The sequence below is a fragment of the Canis lupus genome, chromosome 9 (assembly GCF_011100685.1).
Source record: "Canis lupus familiaris isolate Mischka breed German Shepherd chromosome 9, alternate assembly UU_Cfam_GSD_1.0, whole genome shotgun sequence".
NCBI lineage: Eukaryota > Metazoa > Chordata > Mammalia > Carnivora > Canidae > Canis > Canis lupus.
Window position 1 is genome coordinate 54,514,597 of NC_049230.1, and position 7,181 is coordinate 54,521,777.

Consider the following 7,181-nt stretch of genomic DNA (forward strand, 5'->3'; position numbering starts at 1 on the left):
ACGGATCATGTTTACCAAGCACTTGCTATGTGTCCGCCTCCGTGCTCTGAGGGCTGAGCGTGCCCAGACCGCACAGCTAGACAGTGGGGACGCGGTGCCGGACAGCGTGCAGCGGGGGTACCCAGGGTGCAGCCGCCTCACCTGGCCCGGGAGTTGGTGCTTCTGGGGCCGCTCCCGAGGAGAGAGGGCAGCGGGGCACAGGCTGGAGACCAGGACAGGCAGGGGCCGTGCCCCACCAGGCCACCAGAGAAGGCCCTCTGCTGACCAGTCCTCACCCTTCCCTTTAAAAAGGAGAAGCGGAGGTTCCCCGGGGAGACTCAGGTCTCTCTGTTCCGACTCCAGGGCTCTTCCCACAGCACCAGGCCATTCCTCAGGCAGCCCTACCCCCAACCCGTGGTGATGTCCTGTTCAATGCCCTGGTGCATCCTAGGGGCAGCGGCGGGGACAGGGTCAAAGGACACTCCTGCAGAATTCCATGGGGGGTGGATGACATATCCCATGGAGGTGGGATCCTGGGTTCCAGGCTCCCCCAGTGACCTTGAGTGGTCACTTCCTTCTAACAGGTACACACACACACACTGCCTAGCCTCCTGGGCCTCCTGCTGTCCCTTCCCCTTCCAAATGGCTAGGAGGAGGTAACCAGAAGCACCCCCCACTACTGCTAGACCCATAGCTGGATGAGGTAAAGTTAGGCCTGTTGCCGGATTTGCTGGCAGCATGACTTTGAGCAGGTCACTTGCCCTCTCTGAGCCTCCACTTCCTCGCCTATGAATTGGGGAGTCTCATCAACCCCTGCCCTGCAGGGCTCTGGTGGGGTGGAGAGGGTCCCAGAGGATGGAATTAGCACGGACCCAGCACCAAGTGCATACATTCACATTGAGTCCACCCTCCCTGGGCACTGAAAGGGCAAATGGGTATTTGCATGTTGTGTCCATTTTTTTATGTCCTGCTTCCTTCCTCCAGCAGCTGGGGTGGCTCCTGAGGATGAGGAAGACGAGGTCTCTGACTCCCGTCCCAGCCGGGGCCGCTGCCACTATCCATCTGCCTGTCTGTATACATCATCGGTCCTCAAAGTGTGGTCTCAGAGCCAGCAGCATGAACGCTGCCTGGGATCTTGCTCAGGCCTCTGAACCAGAAACTGTGTGGCCCATGGTCAATTTTAACAAGGCTCCCAGGTGACAGGTGCACGCTTCAAGTTTGAGAAGCACTGGTGTAAACCATGAGATCCTTGGAGGGGGGTTACCCCCTCACCCCCCAACCCTCATCCTAACCCCAAGCCTAGTCCCAGCAGTTCTATGCTCCCCTATATACAGCCTCATCTGCTAGTCCACCGTCTGGGGACCCAGGTCCTTCAAAGTGTGGCCCTCAGAGCACCCACACCAGAACCACTGGGAGGTTGATAAAATGCAAGCCCTGGGTCCCACCCAAAACCAGAGTGTGACTCCCCAAGGGGGCCCACGACTATGCCTTTGACCCTGTCCCTCTCTGGTCCTAAGGCAGTCAGTGGTCCAAGAAGGGTGTAGAAAGAAGATGGAGACGAGGGGTGCCTTGGTGATGCTGTTGGTTGAGCATCTGACTCTTCTGTTTGATCTCAGGGTCATGGGATTGAGCCCTGAGTGGGGCTCCACACTCAGCATGGAGTCTACTTAAGATTCTCCCTCTGCCTCTGCCCCTCCCCTGTGCATGTGCACGCACTGTCTCTCAAATAAATATATCTTTAAAATAAATAAATAAATCTTTTAAAAAAAAAAAAAGAAGAAGGAGAAGAAGGGTAGCAGAGAAAGCCAAGCCCCAAGGCCAGGTGGACAGGCAGGGACCCTAGGTCTCCAGTAGTGCATGAAGGGTTCTAGGTGCTTCCCAGACTAACCACAAGGGCTCCTAACAAGAGGGGTCTGGGAGGAGGCCCACCCTGGGTAGTGCATCAGTGGGTAGACACCATTTGCAGGGCCAAGGACAACATTTTGTGAAAAAAATAAAATAACACTCCCTGTTCTAACCCCAGATGGAATCTGGGACAGACGGTACAGGAGCCCAGTGCAGCTGTGAACGAGAAAGCTGAAGCTCTGTGACCCAAACTCAGCCTGCCCCTCCCCACGCCCGTCCCACGATTCCAAATACCTTCCCTTCTACCAGTGGCACATTAGTGGGCTTCGAAGTCCCTAGGCCATGAGACTGCCAGGGTCAGGGGGTGGCAGGTGGGCAGCAGCTCCCGAAACCCTTTGGGTGGAGAGTGGGGAGGTCCCCAGCAGATGGAAGAAAGGCAACAGCCAGGCAGGCCCTGGCCTGCAGCAGGGCAGGGAGCTCGGCCTTTCCCAGTGACTACTAGCCAGTGAGCCCACCGCAGTGCTCCCCCAGCCCACCCCGTAACTACATCCTCCCAGGCTGGGATGGGCATGGGCCAAGGAGAACCCCAGCCTGATCTGTGTTCTGCCAAGAAGGCTGCCCAAAGCTCACCAAGAGAATCACGGGCCAGGGAGCTGGGGGCAGGGGCACAGGTGCAGGTGTGTGCTGCAAGAAAGGAAGCCTGCAGAAAGAAAGATCTAGAATACTGTGGCCCCAGGGCCAGGCTTCCTGATAGGAGCTAGGACCTTTTGGGGGAGAGCTACCTCAAAAGCCTCCATCTTGGGTTCCATGACAAATGGGGAGGGCCTCAGAGCAACAGGCCATAGACAGGTCTGACAAGGGAGGAAGAGGGGCCAAGGAAGAGCGGACAGGGCCCAAAGCTCTCCCTGCCAAATGTGTTACCACTTACACTTTCCTTTTCGATCAGAGCAAATCTCACAAAAAAGAAATAGCAAAACCATCCATGGGCCTGTCTGGCACCTGCTCTTGACCCAGACCCTCAGGTACCACCTTCACCACATTTTGCCATCTGTGTTTTACCCATTTTATTATTTGTTTAATATTTTTCTTTAAAGGAATTCGCTATTTTTACTTAAATCGATATATCTAATTTTTTTTTTTTTTTCATTTATTTATGATAGTCACACACAGAGAGAGAGAGAGGCAGAGACATAGGCAGAGAGAGAAGCAGGCTCCATGCACCAGGAGCCCGATGTGGGACTCGATCCCGGGTCTCCAGGATCGCGCCCTGGGCCAAAGGCAGGCGCTAAACCGCTGCGCCACCCAGGGATCCCCCTTAAATCGATATATCTAGCAGGGAACTTTATATGACCACTGTAAGTGGAATTCTGAGATCATAATGCCATAAATAGAAGATAAAAGTAAAAATAAATTACAATGAAAATAAAACAATGTTATTAAATTCTATCTGGCTATTGCTGCTGCCAAAAGCTTTGTTATAAAAGGGTTGGGGAGTGTGAGCTTCTCCAGGAAACCAGACGGGCTGAGAGAATGGAGAAGGGAATCACCTCCTTGTGACCTGAGTCTGTGTGGCTCCTGAAATCGTTCCTCTGCTAGGTCACCAGGGCTACCCATCCTGCACTTGGGAAACCCTAACCAGTAGGTGACACCCCCAGGCCACTGAACCGGAAGATGGGGCTACCGGCAAGATAGGGACCTCATCTCATTTAATGCCGACAGGTGTTATTACCCCTGGCGTGAGGCAGGCATCACATTACAGGTGAGGTCCCGTTACAGGTGAGGGCACCTGAGCCCTGGGGAGCAGTCTAGCCCATGGCCTCCTCCTGGAAGTGGGCAGACCACAGCCCTCAGCCCTCTGCTCCCTGCATGGCCAAATCTGTTCACTACAAATGCTTTATGGTTTTTCTGGTGCTCCTCTCCACTGGCACTCCTTGTTCAGACCCCCTCACCTGGAGGATCCCTCCTCCAGCCCCCAGTGGTTCTCCTGGCAGGGCACTGTCTCCCTGAGGATCCTTGCTGTACCATTCCGGACCCAGGACTCACTGCAAGAAGACTCTTCTGACAATCACCCCCCAAATGCAGCCTAGAGCCTTGCTTGGCCAGAGATGGAGGGGAAGGGGGCCACACCCCAATCCTCACAAACCACCCCCTTGATTTCCAAGGGAAGCAGGTAAGTCGGATCAAAATCATCCCATATGATAATGATTTCCTCTATGAGAAATGCAATTATAAGTCTCAGAAAGAAATGTGTGAATTAAAATGGGCGGTGGTGAAGATGGCAGGGAGAAACTCATGAGGGTGCCAGGATGGTCCCCAAACAATCCTGTGGGCGAGCGGCCAGCAAGGATGGAGGTGATGTTTTACCCTTGGAAGGACTGGCAGCTGTTTGTCGCAGCCCCACAAAACAGCGGTGGAGGCAGGCTGATGGCATATGTCACAGGCAGCAAATCTCACTTGGCCCCCATGGGGGCTGTGAGGCTTCTGTCCACGCAGGCTCCTCTCCACCATGACCCACTTCCGAAACCCATAGCATCCCTGACTCTGTCCCCTGTCAAGGAGAGCAACCTGGACACTCTGATCAGCCCCCGGAGACTCTGAGACCCCAGAGCCCCTCCACAAAGTGTGATGGGCCTTGTGTGGAGAGAAGGTGCCCAAGGGGGTCTCAGAAGCAGTGAGCAAATCCTGCTGGCCTGGGGGCTCTCAATTTCATCCCATGATGGGTGTGGTGTCTAACCTTAGATCCAATTTGCCGAATGAATTTGGAAGTGAGCCCAGTCCTTTGCAGCCTAGAACAGGTGACCTGGAAGTGAGGGGCTGGCCAGGTGCTGTGGGCAGACCTGTGCATGCATTCAGACCCCTCCACACACATGTGCACCTGACAAATACTGGGTCCCAGAATCCGCCCCCACCTCCTCCCCAACCCGGATCCTCAGAACCAATCTGTCTGCTCTGGTCAGGGAGCAGAAAAGCAGGAGGACCCATGGTTGGCAGGGGCAGCCCCCAGGCAGCCCACTCCACGCCTCAAGTCACCCTGAGGCATAGCCACCTTGACTCCCCTAGGTCTTAGCCCCAAGGTCATATCCAGGCAAGCGAAACAGGAATCTTCCCTGTGCAGAGGGGCTCCCTAACTCAGAATGCATGAAAAGCAAAGGCGGGCTCCATGGACAGATGGAAACTGGAAAGCATTTTTCTAAAATATCTAAGTGCTCTGATGGCATCAAAGAGAAGGGGTGGGGGAGGGTGGTGGGTAGAGCAGGGGCTTTAGTGAGATCCTGACCTGGGTTCGAATCTCAGCTTCACCCGGTGCCAGCTGTGTGATTTTGAGCAAGCAACTTCCTTTCTCTGAGCCTCAGTCTCCTCCTCTGCAAAGAGGCAGGACAATAGCACCAGCCAAGCGCAGGTTGCCTGTGAATTTCCGTACGTTCGTATGGAAAGCACATGATGCCTGAGACATCTAGATAAAGTTTGTCTAGGTGACGGCAATTAGCAGTGCTGAATGTCACATACAGACAAATATTGGCAAGCGGTAAACGTAGAGAAAAATTTTAAGTAAAGAAACTTAAAACTGAGAATTTCTGTGCATTTATACAAGTTAGTCTGCAGATTGGAACAGATCCCTGCAGCTCTATTTCTGTTCGGCTCCTGGTGCAATGTCATGTCAGAAGTGAGAAGCGAGGCTACGTGGCCGAAGCACGTGCTGAATGGGCGCTTGAGTCCTGCCCATAGGCTGGGAGCTTGAATCCTGGTGCCTCAGCTCCCAAACTGGGACTAGTGGCCTCCCTTTCCTCAAAGCAGAGGCGAGGAGCCCAGGGAGCTGCCCCGGGCCGCCGGCTCCTCCTGCCAATCTCGGCTCTTTGGTGTCCGGTAGGTTAGGGATGGGGCGTGGCCGAGAGCCGAGGCCACGCCCACCGGCGAGGAAGGTGAAGGGGAGGGACCTAAAAGCGGGACTGGGACGGCCCGAGGAGGTTCACGCGGATTCAAGACGATCCGGGGGGACACCGTGAAACCTTTGTCCTCGGAGTACCCCCTTTGCTGAGCCGAGTTGGCAACCGGAAGGAAGAGCTCTTGAGGCTGCACACCTGGCCAAGGGGAAGGGGCAGGGGGCCAGGTGTAGGGCCCAGGGCAGTAGGGACAGGAGGGGGGGTGGGGGACTCCTGTGTAGGTGGAGCCTCCAAGGGAAGATGTGGTCACTTGTCCTAGCTTACTCTCATCAGATTTGTGCTGACGGGTGGCCAGGATGCGGATCACCACCGTTCTCGGGGAGACACAGGGCTGCCCTGCCCTCACAGGGCTCAGAAAGGGTCCACCAGGTAAGGGAGAGACAGGATCAGGTCGGGCCTGGTGGGTCACAGCCAGGACTTTGGATCTGTCTCTCCCTGCAATGAGAAGCTACTGGAGGATTCCCAGTTGGCAAGAGACAAGATTTCACTTGCATTTTGAAAGGTGGTTTGCTCTTTAGGTGGAGAATGGTTGTAAGGGGAACAGGGTACCATGCAGGGAGAGGGCCAGTTAATACAGAGGAGCCGATGATTACTGGCCCGCTGGTCTCAGGTGACCTGGAGAAGGGGCCAGGTTCCTGGTGTGTTTCCAGAGTTAGAGCTGACCAGATTTTTGGATCTGGAAGGATAACCCCAAGAGTTTGAGCTGAGAGTCGGGATCCCTGGGTGGCGCAGCGGTTTGGCGCCTGCCTTTGGCCCAGGGCGCGATCCTGGAGACCCGGGATCGAATCCCATATCGGGCTCCCGGTGCATGGAGCCTGCTTCTCCCTCTGCCTATGTCTCTGCCTTTCTCTCTCTCTCTCTCTCTCTCTGTGTGTGACTATCATAAATAAATAAAAATTAAAAAAAAAAAGAGTTTGAGCTGAGAAAATGAAAGCATGAAGTTTCCATTTCCTTCTGGAAGAGCACATTTGGGTAGCAGGTGGAGGAGACACAGTTTGGGACAGGTTAAATGTGAGGAGCCATGAGCCATCCCTTGGGAGATCTTGGAGAAGCCTGGAGTCCAGGGAAGGGGACAGCCTGGAGGCAGGGGGTATCCCCCGTAAAGCTGGTTCTCAGCCCCATGAAACCAAGAGACCACCCAGGCAGAGGGTGACAGACAGGAGAAGTGGGGTCAGGACCCAGCCCTGGGGCAGGTCCGGGTTAACAGACAGAGGAGGAGCAAATAGTCAACGGCATTAGGGTAGGGTGGTCAGAAAGGGAAGGAGGCCAAGAGAAGAGAGTTCAGAGATGGACGGAGTGACCAGTTGCACCCATTGCGGCTGACAGGTGGAGTAACATGGGACCAAGGGTAACCGTTGGGGTTAGCAACCAGAGCAGTCAGCCCTGACCTTGCCAAGCACAGTTTGGGTGGAGTGG